The sequence below is a fragment of the Aotus nancymaae genome, unplaced genomic scaffold, assembly GCF_030222135.1.
Source record: "Aotus nancymaae isolate 86718 unplaced genomic scaffold, 86718_ANA_hifiasm-v0.15.2.pri h1tg000051l, whole genome shotgun sequence".
NCBI classification, from domain to species: domain Eukaryota; kingdom Metazoa; phylum Chordata; class Mammalia; order Primates; family Aotidae; genus Aotus; species Aotus nancymaae.
The window spans coordinates 6,891,329-6,906,670 of record NW_026988465.1 but is presented as its reverse complement, the minus strand read 5'-3'; the positions used below and the strand labels follow the sequence as shown (position 1 = coordinate 6,906,670).

Genomic DNA, 15,342 nt, shown 5'->3' with positions numbered 1-15,342 from the left:
ATCTTATCCAGGTCTTCTAAAATGCCACCTTGTGGCTTTCCATGTTCATCCAACAGTCAATCCCTGTCTCATTATCCTGATTCATATCTCATATGTCTTTCTTCATAGCACTTATCAGTTTTTAATGTAACCTTCACTAGGTATAGTTGATGTATCCCCCCGCCCCCACCAAAAAATCCTGCACATGTATTTGTATACAATTTGGTGAGTCTAGACATATGCCATATCTATGATACCATACTGGTGAAACCATGCCATCTTTTGGAGATGACCTTAATTTTAAAAGTAAGCTGTATGAGCAGATGACTTAGACTTTCATAATACCTACTCCTGATGCATTGGATTCCCTCTCTGAATTAATATCTGTGTCAATATTGGAGAGTGAGCTTTTAAGACCACCTGATGGAAAAGAAAAAAAGAACAAGCATAGTTTGCAGGTGGTTCATGCAGTGGGAAACAGATAGCTGCTGCATTACAGCTCACTCGGGGTGTCCCTGCACGGCAGCAGGCAGGGGAAATTCTCTAGTGGGTAGCACTCTTGCAGGTGCAACTAGGCGTTACCTTTGTGTTAAAAGTGAAGTGGCCTAAGATAAACGTCTGTGAGGGCTCATGGTAGAGACAGATGGCCTGGCTGCTTGGACAGCGGCCTGAAAGGGAAAAGAGAAAATATATAATAAGTTTTGAGAAAGAATCAGAGGAATTTACCTTTGAAGTGTGGATACAAAGTGTAAAAATTTAGGGGTTGCATGTTCACACTCACAGCATCTACCCTGAAAGAGGCACCAAGCAAAAAAGTAAACAGAGTGTCTCAGCTGTTTAACCTATCTTTAAAATTGACCATCTCAGTGCTGGCCCGATGAGTTAATAAACCAGATAAACACGTGGGCAGAGAAGAAAGCTACATGCGTGGGCTGCTTCACCATGGCTTACATTAGCTAGTGCTGCCAAATGTCCAGCCCATCACCAATAGAAATAAATGCTGCCCTGGATATGGCATCATCTCTCAAGGAGACCAACCAGCCATTTGTGGCAAGTTGACTACACTCGGCCCCTTCCTCCTCCTTGGAAGATGCAGCAATTCAGCTTGTCTTGGAGCAACACATATTCTAGATATGGGTTTGTGTGTATTGCCAGCTAGGCCATGGTGAGTACACTGTCTGGCAATTTAGAGAGCGTTTGGTCCCTGAAGCCATGGCAATGCAGCCATGGAACCATGATCCACTAATGTCAGTACATTTCCTACCCTCCATATGCTTCCAACTTGATAGACTGGTGAAATAGCCTCTTGGAAGTTCAGCTCAGTCACTGGATTCACAATATTACCTTGGACGAATAGGGAGCCTGTAAGTATCCATAATATTGGGTGTTTCTGGCACATAGAATAATTGGAAGGCAAGAGCTGGAAATGAATTTGTTTCCTAACCTAACAATTTGAGGCTATAGCATTCTGGAGGCCTTGCTTTACAGAAGGAAATCATTTCTATCTCAGGGCACAGGACAGATATTAAGCCATAGCCACCACCAGGTCATCTCAGGTTCCTCATGCCAAGAGAACAGCAGGCAAGGAAAAGAGTCACAGTATTGCCAAGGTTAATTATCTCTTATCTTTGGTAGGAGGTGGAGCTGCTACTATACAAGGGGACAGGGGAGAATAGGTTTGGTTCTTGGGTGATACATCTGGGGCTTCTTCTGGTCCTCATGCCTGGCTTTAACTGTCAGTGGACACAGAAAGGAGCCAAAGCCTGAGAAGGTCACATTACCTAGGACTTGGACCTTCAGGGCATGAAGGTTAGAACACCCCAACAAGCAAGACATCTAGACGAGCAGAAGTGTGACTCTGGGGTAAGTGTGGTGGAGGTGGGTAATAAAGAATGTCAATGTTGCCAGGTGTGGTGACTCATGCCTATAATCCCAGCACTTTGAGAGGCTGAGGTGGGCAGATCATCTGAGGTCAGGAGTTTGACACCAGCCTGGCCAACATGGTGAAACCCTGTCTCCACTAAAAATACAAAAATTAGCCGGGCATGGTTTTGCACGTCTGTAATCCCAGCTGCTCAGGAGGCTGAGGTGAAAGAATTGCTTGAACCCTAGAGGCAGAGGTTGCAGTGAGCCAAGATCACGCCACTGCACTCCAGCCTGGGTGACAGAGAGAGACTCTGTCTCAAAAAAAAAAAAAAAAAAAAAAAAGAATATCAGTGTTAACCTTGAGATCAATTGCAGCAGTTGTATGGCAACAGTACAACTCAGGTTGCCATTGTCCTCACTCACCCTTCTCCACTAAGCTCCCTGGGAAACAAGACTAACCAGAATCATGGAGGAACAGTTTCCAGATGGTGTGAATTTACTGTAGGAAGCAAGTGGCACAAAGGGTGGACTGTGATGGATACTGTCATGTTTCACTCAGACCCAGCCCCCATCCTGCAGTTGCTGGAAATACTGGCTGTGGATGGCTGAGACCTGATGGCCTCTTTGAGAATTCTCCTTGGTCATAGGAAATTTCCTCATCCAAATTGCGCCCCTCTCATAGGGCAACTCACTGCTGATGACTGATGTGGAAACACAAAGGCATGTTCCTCTTGCCTCATTTTAGGACAATAGGAAAGGCCACTTTAACTTTAGATAATCACCAAAGGCCTTGTGGGTCAGGTTCTCCTTCTGCTGAGTTCTTCCTTCTCTTCAGGACAGGTATAGCTCTCATGATCTCTCCTCAAGGGACCTCATGCATTCAACTTTGCCTCTGAGTAGATGACAATTACTTAGTAGGAGAGAGCTCAAGTTTTCTATGGCTTATGTTTACCTTGCTATTCTAATCAGCATCCCAGATTTTTGTCCCCTTTGAATGACAGTGCCTCAGTAAATTTTATATTCACTAAATTTCATATGTTTTGGAATTTAAAATTTGAATTTTAAATATAAATTTAGGTTTTGATTTTAAGATTTACTGATGTGTATTTTGATAAATGCATATGTAAAAAAATGAAAGATGAAGAAAATAATGAGTTATATTTTAAAATAGCAAGATATTTGCTATTATTTATATATATCAGAGCCCCCGGAGGAAAAAAATAGCACCTTTACTGAAATATAGGATTATATACATAGAATTAAATTAATAAAGAATTCTGTAAATTATGATGGTATTTTTGTTTTAGGGTGATATTCTAGAATTATCACACCAGTTATGGCTTCTTTATATGGCTTTCATGATATGTTTTAAAAACTCCTTTTCTTAAATATGCAGGTAAATCATTTATAAAAATATTATTTAAATATACCTTTGAAGATGCCAAACTATTTATGGAAATGGGACCACTATTTAAATATTTTACAGGGTATTTATTATTATTTTACTTAAGAAAGTAAGGAATTTCTTGAGATCCTCCATCAGTAGTAAATTCACAACAAAAATAGGTCAGCTTCTCCTTACTCCTCTTTCCTATCTTGATCGTAATTTCTGACATTCTAGTTCAGTTCTATGAGGTGCATGGTCTATGATTCCTTTGAAAATGTGGCTTAAAGGTTAGGTTTGTTTGCCCAGAGGAAAGGGTTAGCCAAAGTAGACATCATGGAAGGTCAATTTCCAGAAACATCCTGCAGTACTTGGCTATTTGTAGATGTTTGAATGTGTTTGCACACATATATTGATACAGAGCCTCAAGAATTACTCAGAAAGAATTTAATTAGCTCTTTAATTTCTAGATTTCCTTAGAGCTATCAACACAAATTACTTTTTATAATAGGTGACTAAATAAAACAACTCAGGATTAAATTGGAAAGCAAAATAATTAATATATTACATATTTTGTTGCACTAAATTATGAAGACATATTTTTCTCTATTTTAGGTCTTTATTTAGAAGTCTTAAAAGAAGATACGGATTAATAATTACTAAAAGTTTTCTCGACATAATTGGAAGGATTTAAATCTTATTTCTATAGTAAAGGCACTTCCTTGTAAGAAACTAGAAGAGTGGAATTCAGATTATTTCCATTATTTGTTTAGAAAATGTTGCCATCATGGTTATTAAAAATAATGATGGTGACAGAAATAAGAATACTTCTATTTGGTTAATATTAACTGACCACTTACTGTGAGACAAATACTATGCTAATAGATTTACACGTATTCTCTGTTTTCATTTCTTTTTTCCATTTTTTTTTTATGGAAATAGGGTTTCACTTTGTCACACAGGCTAGAGGGTAGTGGTGCAATCATGGCTCACTGCAGCCTTGAATTCCTGGCTCAAGTGATCCTTCCACATCAACCTTATGAGTAGCTGGGATTACATGCGTGTGCCACCATGCCTGGTTAATATTTGTATGTTTTGGAGAGGTGGGATTTCACCATGTTGGCCAGGTTGGTCTCTAACTCCTGGCCTCAAGTTATCCTTCCACCAGGGTCTCTCAAAGTGCTGGGATTGCAGGCATGAGCCACCGTACCTGGGCTCTTTTTCATTTCTTCATGAACCTTTAAAATAGGTATTATCGGGCAGGTGTGGTGACTTGTGATGTCAGCATTTTGGGAGGCTGAAGCGGGTGGATCAAGAGGTCAAGAGTTCAAGACCAGCCTGATGGTGAAACCCTGTTTCTACTAAAAATTCAAAAAAAAAAAATTAGCCAGGCACAGTGGCAGACACCTGTAATCCCAGCTACTTGGGAGGCTGAGGCAGGAGAATTGCTTGAACCCGGGAGGCAAAGGTTGCAGTGAGCCAAGATTGTGCCATTGCACTCCAGCCTGGACGACAGAGCAAGTCTCAAAAAAAAAAAAAGGTGTTTTCTTCTTAAAATTACTGTTTTAGAGAGGTTAAGTACTTTACTCAGGTTTCTATAGCTACTTTGTGATGGAGTCAATATTCACAGTTCCATCTGATTTTAAAAATTCATACTTTTAAAACTCTGCTATACATTTTTCTTTTGATACTGTATTCATTAAATAGACACGTATATGTCATATATGTATATATTATATATACTGCTAAATTCAGCTCATTCTTTATGCTATATGCATTTTTGATTCAAGTCAATTCAGTTGAATTGTACCTTCCTGAGAGTACTATGAGTTACCCATGACTCCAGACACTGCAACATAACAGAACTGCTATCCTTAGACTTCTTGTCAATACTCAGTTACTACTTTTTCCTCATTTGTCTTCATTTTCATTTTAATCTGAGTTATATCTGAATTAGACTATTATGTCAGGAAAAGATGTCAGACCCATATTATATTTGACATATGTCCACATTTTGCTAGACAAGGCAAAATTAAACTTGATCCCACAAGAGAGTCTGAGTGTGAGAGTGTATTGTACACAAAATAAATTTATTGACCTCCTGTTTAAACTCGTATCCACTGCATGTATTTTTCACTTTCTTCTGTTTTCAACATAGCTGATATCGTCAATGGTTTGAGTTGCATTTCTCTTTTTGGACTCCTTACTGCAAAACACCTATTTATCTAATACATACAATCCAACTATGGTTTTAGGAAGGAAACAAGAGAATCAAGCAATGACCTTTCTTTCTTGATTTCAATGTCTGAGCTACTTATAGATGCCGTTAGAATCACAATGTGATTCTTTTCACTGAAATGTGTTTTCCGTTGCCTGCAATGGTGAATACAAAATGAAAAACTAATTTCGTGATTCAAAAGTACTTCCTTTGACTAGTTAGTGACCTCTCAGGTTTGTATAATAAGCAAAAGTGGCATGTGCCTTCCTAGGAATCTGACATATTCTCTTGTTTGATCATCATAATAATTTGAAATTGTTGACAGTACAGACTCTTGTTTTCATGGAAGGCATTTGAGGCCCAGAGACTAGATAATTTATGAAATATCACAAAACTGTAGATAGAAGAACAAAAATTGAAGCTGGAATCTCTGCTGTCAGCCTGTACGTAGCCCTGCCTCCCCTCATCCTTCAGTGTGGGCAGCCTTACGTCTCTAGGAGGCTCCTGATGGTATTCTTCTGGCTAAGCTGTGAAGTTGTTTTTGTTTTTTTCTTATACTGTTCTGTTTACACATTATCACACAGTTCATCAATGTAATTGTTTTCAAAGCGAACTGCTTTTACATTATTGTTCCAATTATTAATAAAACTCCCATTATGTATAAAATATTTAGCTATTTTCACTTATGAAGTGGTTTGTAAACATTTTAACTAATTAGGCCAGGAAAATACCAGCAAGGTAAATGTTCCCCTTCTTTCTAACAGATTAGCTGCAAAGCTAAGTGACTTCCCAAAGCCAGAAGGTAAGCTGTGATAATAACTATGACAAAAGTCATCCATTTCTGCTTCCCGTTCTGCTATTGTTGTTTAGTCAGGGAAAATTGTCCTTAGTTTTCTCTTTTTTTTGAGATGGAGTCTTGCTGTCTCACCTAGGGTAGAGTGTAGTTGCACAATCTCAGCTCACTGTAACCTCTGCCTCCCGGGTTCAAGTGATTCATCTGTCTCAGCCTCCCAAGTAGCTGAGATTAGCCACTACGCCCAGCTAATTTGCATGGTGCAGTCTTGGCTTACACAACCTCCGCCTCCTGAGTTCAAGCAATTCTCCTGCCTCTGCCTCCTGAGTAGCTGGGATTACAGACACCCGCCACCCTGCCTGGCTAATTTTTGTATTTTCAGTAGAGATGGGGTTTCACCATCTCGGCCAGGCTGATCTTGAACTCTTGACCTTGTGATCCACCTGCCTGGGCCTCCCAAAGTGCTGAGATTACAGGGGTGAGCCACCATGCCTGGCCTGTTGTCCTCAGTTTTCATACATCTTAATTATCATAAAGCACGAGTCCTGTATTTATTCATCCTTGACTCTAAGAGAATTTCTCTTGGAAAAATACATTCACTCAAATATTGTGCCCAGTATTTATTACTAGAGAATGTTAAAGAAAATATTATTTTCAAATGGCAAAATTAACATTCTAAAACAGAAACATACAACACACATTGAATTTAGAAAAATGTATTTGTGAAAAGGCAAACAGACTTTGGTATCCTTTGCTTCAAGTGGTGAAGTTTGCTTTCAATTTTCTTTTTATACTGTGTGATAAGTTTCATCGTTCCCTGCCCCCTCCAAAGCGTCTCTCTCCCATTCAGAGACTGTCATTGGAAATAACAGCCTAAAGAGTTTGGAGTCTCTTTGGATTCCTTCAATATACTTCATTCGCTGTTTTCTCATTAGAACATTTGTACTTTTGTGCCTCAGTGGGAATGATCAATTATTTCAATGTCAGTAGTGGTAATATTACCCCTAAGATTTAGCAATTTTCAAAGATCTTTTAACTTAATTAGAGGCATTTGTTGTAAATTGAATTAAACCTGTTAAAAGTGCAATGTGTTATATTAAAAATATAATAGCCACATTGACCAAGGAGACACAGTTTTAAGGGGAAATGTCCAGTTTAAAAATGCCAACATCAAAAAAAGTTGTGAAGTTTTTCTTTTCATCAGGTTTTCTAGAAGTTGAAAGAATGGATAAGAATTTTATCCAGAACATTTTGACAAATGTGTATGTACAGATACCTAAGTAAAAAGATATACATTTCACAAAAATACTTGAAACAAAGACAAAGGCAATAACAGATTTGAGCATTTTAATAATTTTGTTAAATAGTAAAAATCATACCACTTATAATTAATATGATAATATTAATCTAGTATCAACACAATTATAGTATTGTCATAACTTATTTTTGATTAATGTTCTTTCTTTCCAAATACGTGCTTCTTTATCTTGACATATTTTACCTCATTTTCTTTTAAACGTGGTGTCACCATGAACTTGCCCAAAGAGGGTCCTACCAGCTACATCACATAATGATACCCTGTGGTACCTTTCCTCAGCTGCCATTTAGAAAATCCTAATGGTGGCTTTCAAATTTCCTAGGTACCAAGCACATAAATTGGCATAGGCTGCATGAATACTGAAATGGTAAATTATAAGAATAGACAGAAGCAGATCATAGTTTTAACCGAAGCCCTTTAGAAACCCATTTATTCTAAAAATGTATTCATTTAGTACATATTCATTTTCAAGTATCTGCAATGCATGAGGCATGGTGCTTGCACCTGGGAATGTAGCAGTGAACAAGACAGACAGTTTCTGCCTTCAAAGAGCAGAGTCACTAACTCATGAACATCAGTTTGCATTTTCACTGAGTTCCGGGTGTATGTGAGTGGGTTGTATACCTCCTTCCTGCCATCCCTGCCAACCCCCATGTAGTGAAAGCGGCATGAGTTGTGGAAATGCACAGGTTTTGACATCAGACTAAAATCAGGTTTAAATCTAGGTTCTGATTTTGATCTGTCTCTTACTAGCTGTGTATCTAAAGCAAGTAAACTGAACTTTCTTAGTTTTCTCATCTGTAAAATGAGTACAGTACCACATATCCTCCTCCAAATTGGCCCTGCAAATTAGATACATTTATGAAAAGCTCCCGGGGCATCGTGTATTCAGTACATAATAGCTACTAATATTACATCAGTATTACTGTCTATATGTCAACGACTCTCTCACCTTAAAAACTCTGATTCATAAACTTTTTCAGAGAAGTAAATGGAGAAGGGTTCTGAAGTGGGTTTGCAGCCATCAGGCAGCATATGGAAAAAGAGTCACTTCAATGGGTGCTGGAGTCTCAATTGCTCCAGCAATATAGTAAATTCCATCAGAAGAGAAAATGTGTATCTTACTAGTCACCAACATTTTTATAAGTTTTAAAGTTTCAGGTCATTTTCACACCATTCTGATTGCTTCTTATTATCATGTATATGGCCTTAAATTTGTATTTCCAGTCCTGATGTCTCTTGAACTCCACTTCCATAAGGACAACTGACTACTGGGAAATTCTTTGGGATATATCACTGACATTTTCTATAAGCAGGTCGACATGAACTTATCGTTTTCCTTATCTTCTTCACTCCCCAACCAAATGAGTTTTTCTAATATGTTCTCTATTCAGTCACCATTGGGTAAGCTACCTGAACCAGAAACCTTGGAACCCTGTCTGAATCTTTTCTTTTAGCTCTCATATTCAGCCTCCACATCCTGTTGATAGTAGTCAAACTTCTCTGGAGTACACTCCCTTATCTCTGTTCCACCACTGCTTCAATTCTCTTTTCTTCAAAAGCGCTGCTATTCACATTTGGGAGTGTTAGGGGTTAAACTGTGTTCCCCGAAAACAAAACAAAAAAAGATATGTGGAAGTACTAACCCACATTATCTCAGACTGTGACCTTCTTTGGAAATAAAGTCATTGCAAATGTGAGTTAAGATGATGCCATATTGGAGTAGGGTGGGCCTTTAATCCGGTATGGGTGGTGTTATTATGTGTGGAGACACAGACATACAGAGGAAGACAGCCATGTGAAGGCCGAAGTAGAAATTAGTGTTATGCTGCTATAAGCCAAAGAGTGCTGGGGCCTACCAGAAGCTGGGGGAAGCAAGGAAGAATCCTCTCCAAGAAGCTTGGGAGGGATAATGACCCTGCCAGCACTTTGACTTAAGACTTCTAGCTTCCAGAACTGTGAGAGAAGAACTGTCTCTTGTTTGAAACCACTCACGTTGTGGTTACAACAGCCCTAGGAAACTAACACAGGGACAAGAGAGTTCTTCCTTGTCTGGGACTTCCCTGCATGTTTCAGGAAGCTTAGTGTCTTAGCCAGCCTTCATGTTACTGTGACAGCAAGGAACACCCACGGCCACGTCTGAAGACTCCAGAGTTCTGCCCCTAGTTGGGCAGTGCTGATAAATCATTGATGTAGGTCATCATGCTTTCTGTCCCTTAGTGTGGACCCTTCTAAACCTTTATTTATTCTGCAGCTAGAGCAATGTTTCAAAAATACAAGCATAGTATCTCTCCCCATCTGCAAGGAAAGAAAAATTCAGTCTGCTGATGGTGTTGGGACAACGTCCAAACTCTTTTATATGGCATAAACTGTCTAGGTCTCTTCTCAGTAGTTCATATCTGCCTCTCAGCTTCACGCTGTGTCAGCATCTTCTCCTACGGGAGCTTTCACCAGCCAGTTCCATTTGTTTTCAGTTTTAGAGACAGGACTTTATTCTTCTGAAAATGCATAGTGTTGGAAAGCCTTCCCAGTTTTCCTACCCGTTTGTCTAATTCCTCTTTATTTTATAAGGCTCATAAGAGAAGTCCTCTCTGGCTAATTTGGAGATAGGTCTATTCTATATGTTTTTTCATAGTATTTAGTACAACACTAAAGCACTTATCCCTGGATTTTAGCTCTGTGTTCTATGTTTTTCACTCATCTGTCTCTACAAATGGATGAAAAATTCTGTGGGTGAGCGGGGATGTTATTCGAAGGTGGGAATCCAGAGCTCATCTGTATTAGCGTTCTATTGCTGCTGGAACAGATGACTACCTACTTGTGACTTAAAGCCACACACATTTGTTATTTTACAATTCCAGAGGTCGGAGGTCTGCAGTGCGTCTCACTGGGCTAAAGTCAAGGCGTCAGCAGGACTGCCTTCTTTCTGGAGGCGCCAGAGGAAGATCCGTTTCCTTGCCTTTTCCAGCCTCTACAGTCTGTCTTGAGGCCTTGGATCACCTGTAGGTTCAAAGAAAACCCATTAGCACAGTCCTTCTCACACTTCCCTTTTCCTGGCTCTTCCTTGTGTTTTCACTCTGTCTCTTCTGCTTCCTTCTTCCATTTTTCTTTTTAAAGAACCCTTGTGATTACACTGGGCTTGGCTAAATGGTCCAGAATATTTTTCATATTTTAAGCCCAGCTGTTAGCAACTTTAACTCCATCTGTTACTTAATTTCCCTTTGTCGTATAATTTCACATAATCACAGATTCCAGAGATTAAGGCATGGAATATTTGGGGACCATTATTCTGCCACCTGCACTGTCATAAAGCCTGACGTATTATATTCATTTAATAATGTGTTGAATAAGTTATACCCAGTTCAACCAGCTTCTTCTACAGAGGAAGAAATGCTTTTTTTTTTTTTTTTTTTTTTAACCTACGTTTTGCGTAAAGGTGCTCACTTTCAATCAGCCTAGTGTTTCTTGGTCCTCAGGTTTCTTGCTAAAGTGATTAAGTAGCTGACAGAGTCCTAACAAAAAAGCAGGAGACACTAGTTTAAGAATTCTTTGTTACTAGTAATGTTACTTAGGCAAGTGACTTAATTTAGACTTTAGTTCAGCCTCTGGAGCAGGGAATGGTGAGGGAATGTAATAAAGCCTTCTTTAGCAGTGACATAATATGATGTATGCAAGTTTCTTTGATATCTTCATGATAATGACTCCCTGAAAAGGTGACTATTAAGTCTTAGAAAGAAGTCACTGAGGATATCCATGCTCAAAAATGTGCTGATAAGTGGGATATGGTGGAAAAGAAATAAGAAGTACCTAAACAAGAGAATTACTTATAGATGATTATAATGGAAAAAGCACCTTAATTTTTAAAAAATGGTACAACCGCAATGTTTGGTTATGCCAAAAGAAAGGAATATGGAAATTTTTAGTGCCATCTATTGGTAGTGATTTTAAAATAAGAATTATTATGCGTAATTGATGAGTGGTGGCTCTTTGTTGTATCCAAATTCCTAATTCCTAAGGATTCTTGTTAACTATAGAAGAGAGGAGTTTAAGAATCCATTCTCCTTTTTTTTTCCAAAGCAATTTTGGTCTTTTTTATTATGATTACATGGATGGATCATAGAAATCTTGTTTGATTTCAGGTCTTTATTAGGACTGGTCATGGAAGGTGGATATATGTGTGTCATTTGAAATGTGGCTAAAGTTCAGAGAAATAGGTTTCATTTAATAGCTGAATACTGGATGACCTCACCATTCTTCTCACCCTCTGGCAGCTCACCCTGTGAGCAATAGAGGAGATGTCTGCATGAACTGAGAAGTAGCTGCTGGCCTCAATGTGATTTTGCAGTGATCTGTGTGCTCTATGTCTTCCTTCATAACCAACAAATCAATTCCCACTATACGTATTGCACACCCCAGTGGCAGAGGCCATTTATTATCCTTTTGATGGTCATACTCTTTGTACATAACCAAGAAAGATTACAAAGGGAGGAAAAGAACAGTTGCAATATGGATGAAGATATTCTACAATGCCACTGCATTTTATCATGTGCCTTGCATGTCTAGAAGGATACAAAAGCTGCTCTTTCAAGACAATTTTGAAAAACATGGAAGCAAAATTCTTTTTAATGAAAAATATTGCAACAATAAGTGAAGAGAAAGTTGTAGAGATAATTCTACAACAATTCTAAATTCTATACATTTAGATTTCAAAGGCAAATTTAAAATGATTAAAAGACCATCATATTTTATTTTTGTATGGGCATTGTTAATAACACTGTACCTGCCTGGTTTTGCTCAGTTAATGAGCTTTTGATGTAGCCTTTTATTTGACATCATCCATTATCAACTGATTTTTTTGGTTAATTTCTAATTTTGCAGTATATACATTTTTAAACTCTAAATGATTGATTCAAGGATTTTCCTAATTTTTGAATCCATATACTATAGTTACCATTACTAGAAAAAAACAAATACTGACTTGTGGTTACTAGGTATAAAATAATTGAATATTTTGAAGTCGTTATAAGTGGCTCCTAATGAAATTTTGGTGTTACTTGCCCTAAATCAAAACTCTGGTGAAAAATAAGTACATCTGAATGTTTATCTGAATGTGAGTGGGAAACATTTTATTAGTGAAACTAATGGTAAAAGTATGACTTTATAGTGGGTTCTGTGCATACACACTTAAACTGCTTAGTCATCTTGTCAATGGATGTGAAAAGAACAGTGGAAATTTCCAAAGGTCAAAGAAGCTACTGTCCTTTCTGTTTTGCATCATTTGAGACTTCACAGGGTTTTTTTTTTCTTTTGCAAACAACACAATGCCAAATCTGCATTTGATTTTCCCTTCCCTTTGAAGAGGTAAAACAATGACAGAGTGATTAACTGAAGAGGAGATCACGTACAGGATATTTTGCTTCAGCAGTGTGGAAAGTTCTGGGTTTCATTTCACATGATGGTAAATGGAATGAGGTATTCTGGAATCCCTTCTATAAGAGAGTTAGCCCCTGACTATATTACAGTATATAAACCAAACCTTTTTGGGCTCTGTTTCCTGTTTAACTGTTCCGCATTTGTGTAATTGAAAAGCATGCTCAATGCAAAGACATCTTGCTTTCCATTCTACACCTTCATGGAGAATCACATAAGAACAACAAAAAGGAATTGTCAATATCAGGTTCAGTGCGTCACTAGTTCTGTGCAGACCAAAAGGCTGTAGTTACGGTCTTCTAGTTTTTCCTTCCTTCCTTCCTTCCTTCCTTCTTTTCTTTCTTTTGTTCTTTCTTTTTCTGTCTTTCTTTTTTCTCCCCACTTTTGTTTTCATTATTTATTTTCTCTTTCCAGGTTATGTCATCATCTTCAGAGAGCAATAAGCTTTTGTATGTAACATCTTTTGAATATGTCCATGAATTCTATTTCTGTGCCATCCCCAGCACTGCTCTGACTTCCTGTGGTTTGTCATTTAGTCACTGAACTGCTTAGTCTGTTATTAGTTTCTTGTTTGGTAACATGTTTATTATTAGGGCCATTTTTCATTGAGGAATTTACTATCTCATTCTAGAAAATCTTTCTAGAAAAAAATTAGGCATGCTAATCCAGGAATTTAGAGCCTGGTTATTATAAAGATCAATTACTGGTTTAATAAAACACATGGTATATACCCATGTAGTTTACTGCTTTAATTAAATAACAAATATTTGCATATCTATATTGATAGCTCTTTAAAAATAAAAGGAATCATATCATTATTTGGACAGGTTTTCTACATTTCTTGGACTCAGTGGAAGCTCAGACTAGTTCAAAGTAAAACTGGAACAGATCGAGTGTTCATTGTTTTGTGAATGTACCACAGTGATAATATGGTTCAAATTGTTTTATATCTGTCAACCTACTCATCCTGCTGACCCTGGGTTGTGGGTACTATCACTAGTGCTTTTTCCATGTGAGGAAACTAAGGCATAGAGAAGAATTATATCCAGACTGTCAACTCCCAGAGCTTTTAGTCACAGCACTGTGGTGACTCTACTGTATACTGCCTCCACAGATTCTTTGGGCTGAGTGGAAAATGCTTTGTGATTGTTCAGTTATTTTCAGATGGCCTCTTCATCTTTTCTCTTGCAAAAACTATAATTTTAGAAACTTTGACATCTCTTGTCCTTAATGCCAAATATAGAGAGGAGATCAGAGCTAAACCAGAATGCTTTGTATGAGATCCTTTTATATGTTATTTCAACTGAAAATATCAGTCTTGTGTTATGGAATAAAGAGTTCTTAAGTTTTGAATTGGTATTCATAGATTTTTAGTGGCATACTGATAATTTCAATTTTTAAAATGAAAATTGATCTTTAACAAGTTGCATGCAAATAATTTAATCTTCATATAGAGAGGTCATTGTGGGTAAGTGAGATAAGTAGGAATATATTTTAGATATTAAAGATAAAAAACACGTTTACCATTTACAATAATTTACTTTCATGTTTATTTTAAAAAACTGTTTAATTATGGTAAAAGCCACATAACATGAACTTACTATCTTGGCTATTTTTAAGTTACAATTCAGTGGTAAGTATATTCCCATTGCTGTGCAACCAGTCTTTTGAGATTTTTTTATCTTGAAAAACTGAAATTCTATACTGTTTGCAACTTCTCATTTCCTCTCTCCTCTGCGCCTGCCAACCACCATTCTACTTTCTGTTTCTATGATTTTGACTATTTCAGATACCTCCTCATGTAAGTAAAGTCATACAGTATGTGTTCTTTTGTGACTGGTTTATCTTTCTTAGCATAATGCCCTCAGGGTTCACCCATGTTGTAGCATGTGTCAGAATTTTCTTCTTTTTTAAAGCTGAATAATATCCCATTGTGTGTGTGTGTATATATCACATTTTGTTTACCCATTCATCTACCAATGGACATTTACATTGTTTTCACATCTTGGTTATTGTGAATAATGCTGTTATAATCATGGGTATACAAATATCACTTCTAGAACCTGCTTTCATTTCTTTTGGATATATATCCAAAGGTGGAATTGCGGAATCATTTGGTAATTCTATTTTTAATTTTTTGAGGACATTCCATACTGTTTTCCATAGCGGTCGAACCATTTTACTTTCTCCCTAATAGTACGCAAAAGTTTTCATTTCTTCACATCCTTGCAAATACTTGTTATTGTGTGTGTATGTGTGTGTGTGTGCGTGCGTGTGTGTATGTGTGTGTTTGTAGTAGGTAGGCATTTTAACAGATGTGAAGTGACGTGTGGTTTTGATTTGCATTTCTTTAA

The 15,342-nt window shown here is 37.6% G+C and overlaps 1 protein-coding gene across 1 annotated transcript in view; it reads left to right on the top strand.

Moving 5' to 3' along the window:
- The window catches only part of LOC105708689 (uncharacterized), a 245,405-nt gene that overhangs the window by 186,041 nt on the left and 44,022 nt on the right, over positions 1-15,342 (top strand). The gene's annotated exons all lie outside the window — the stretch shown is intronic.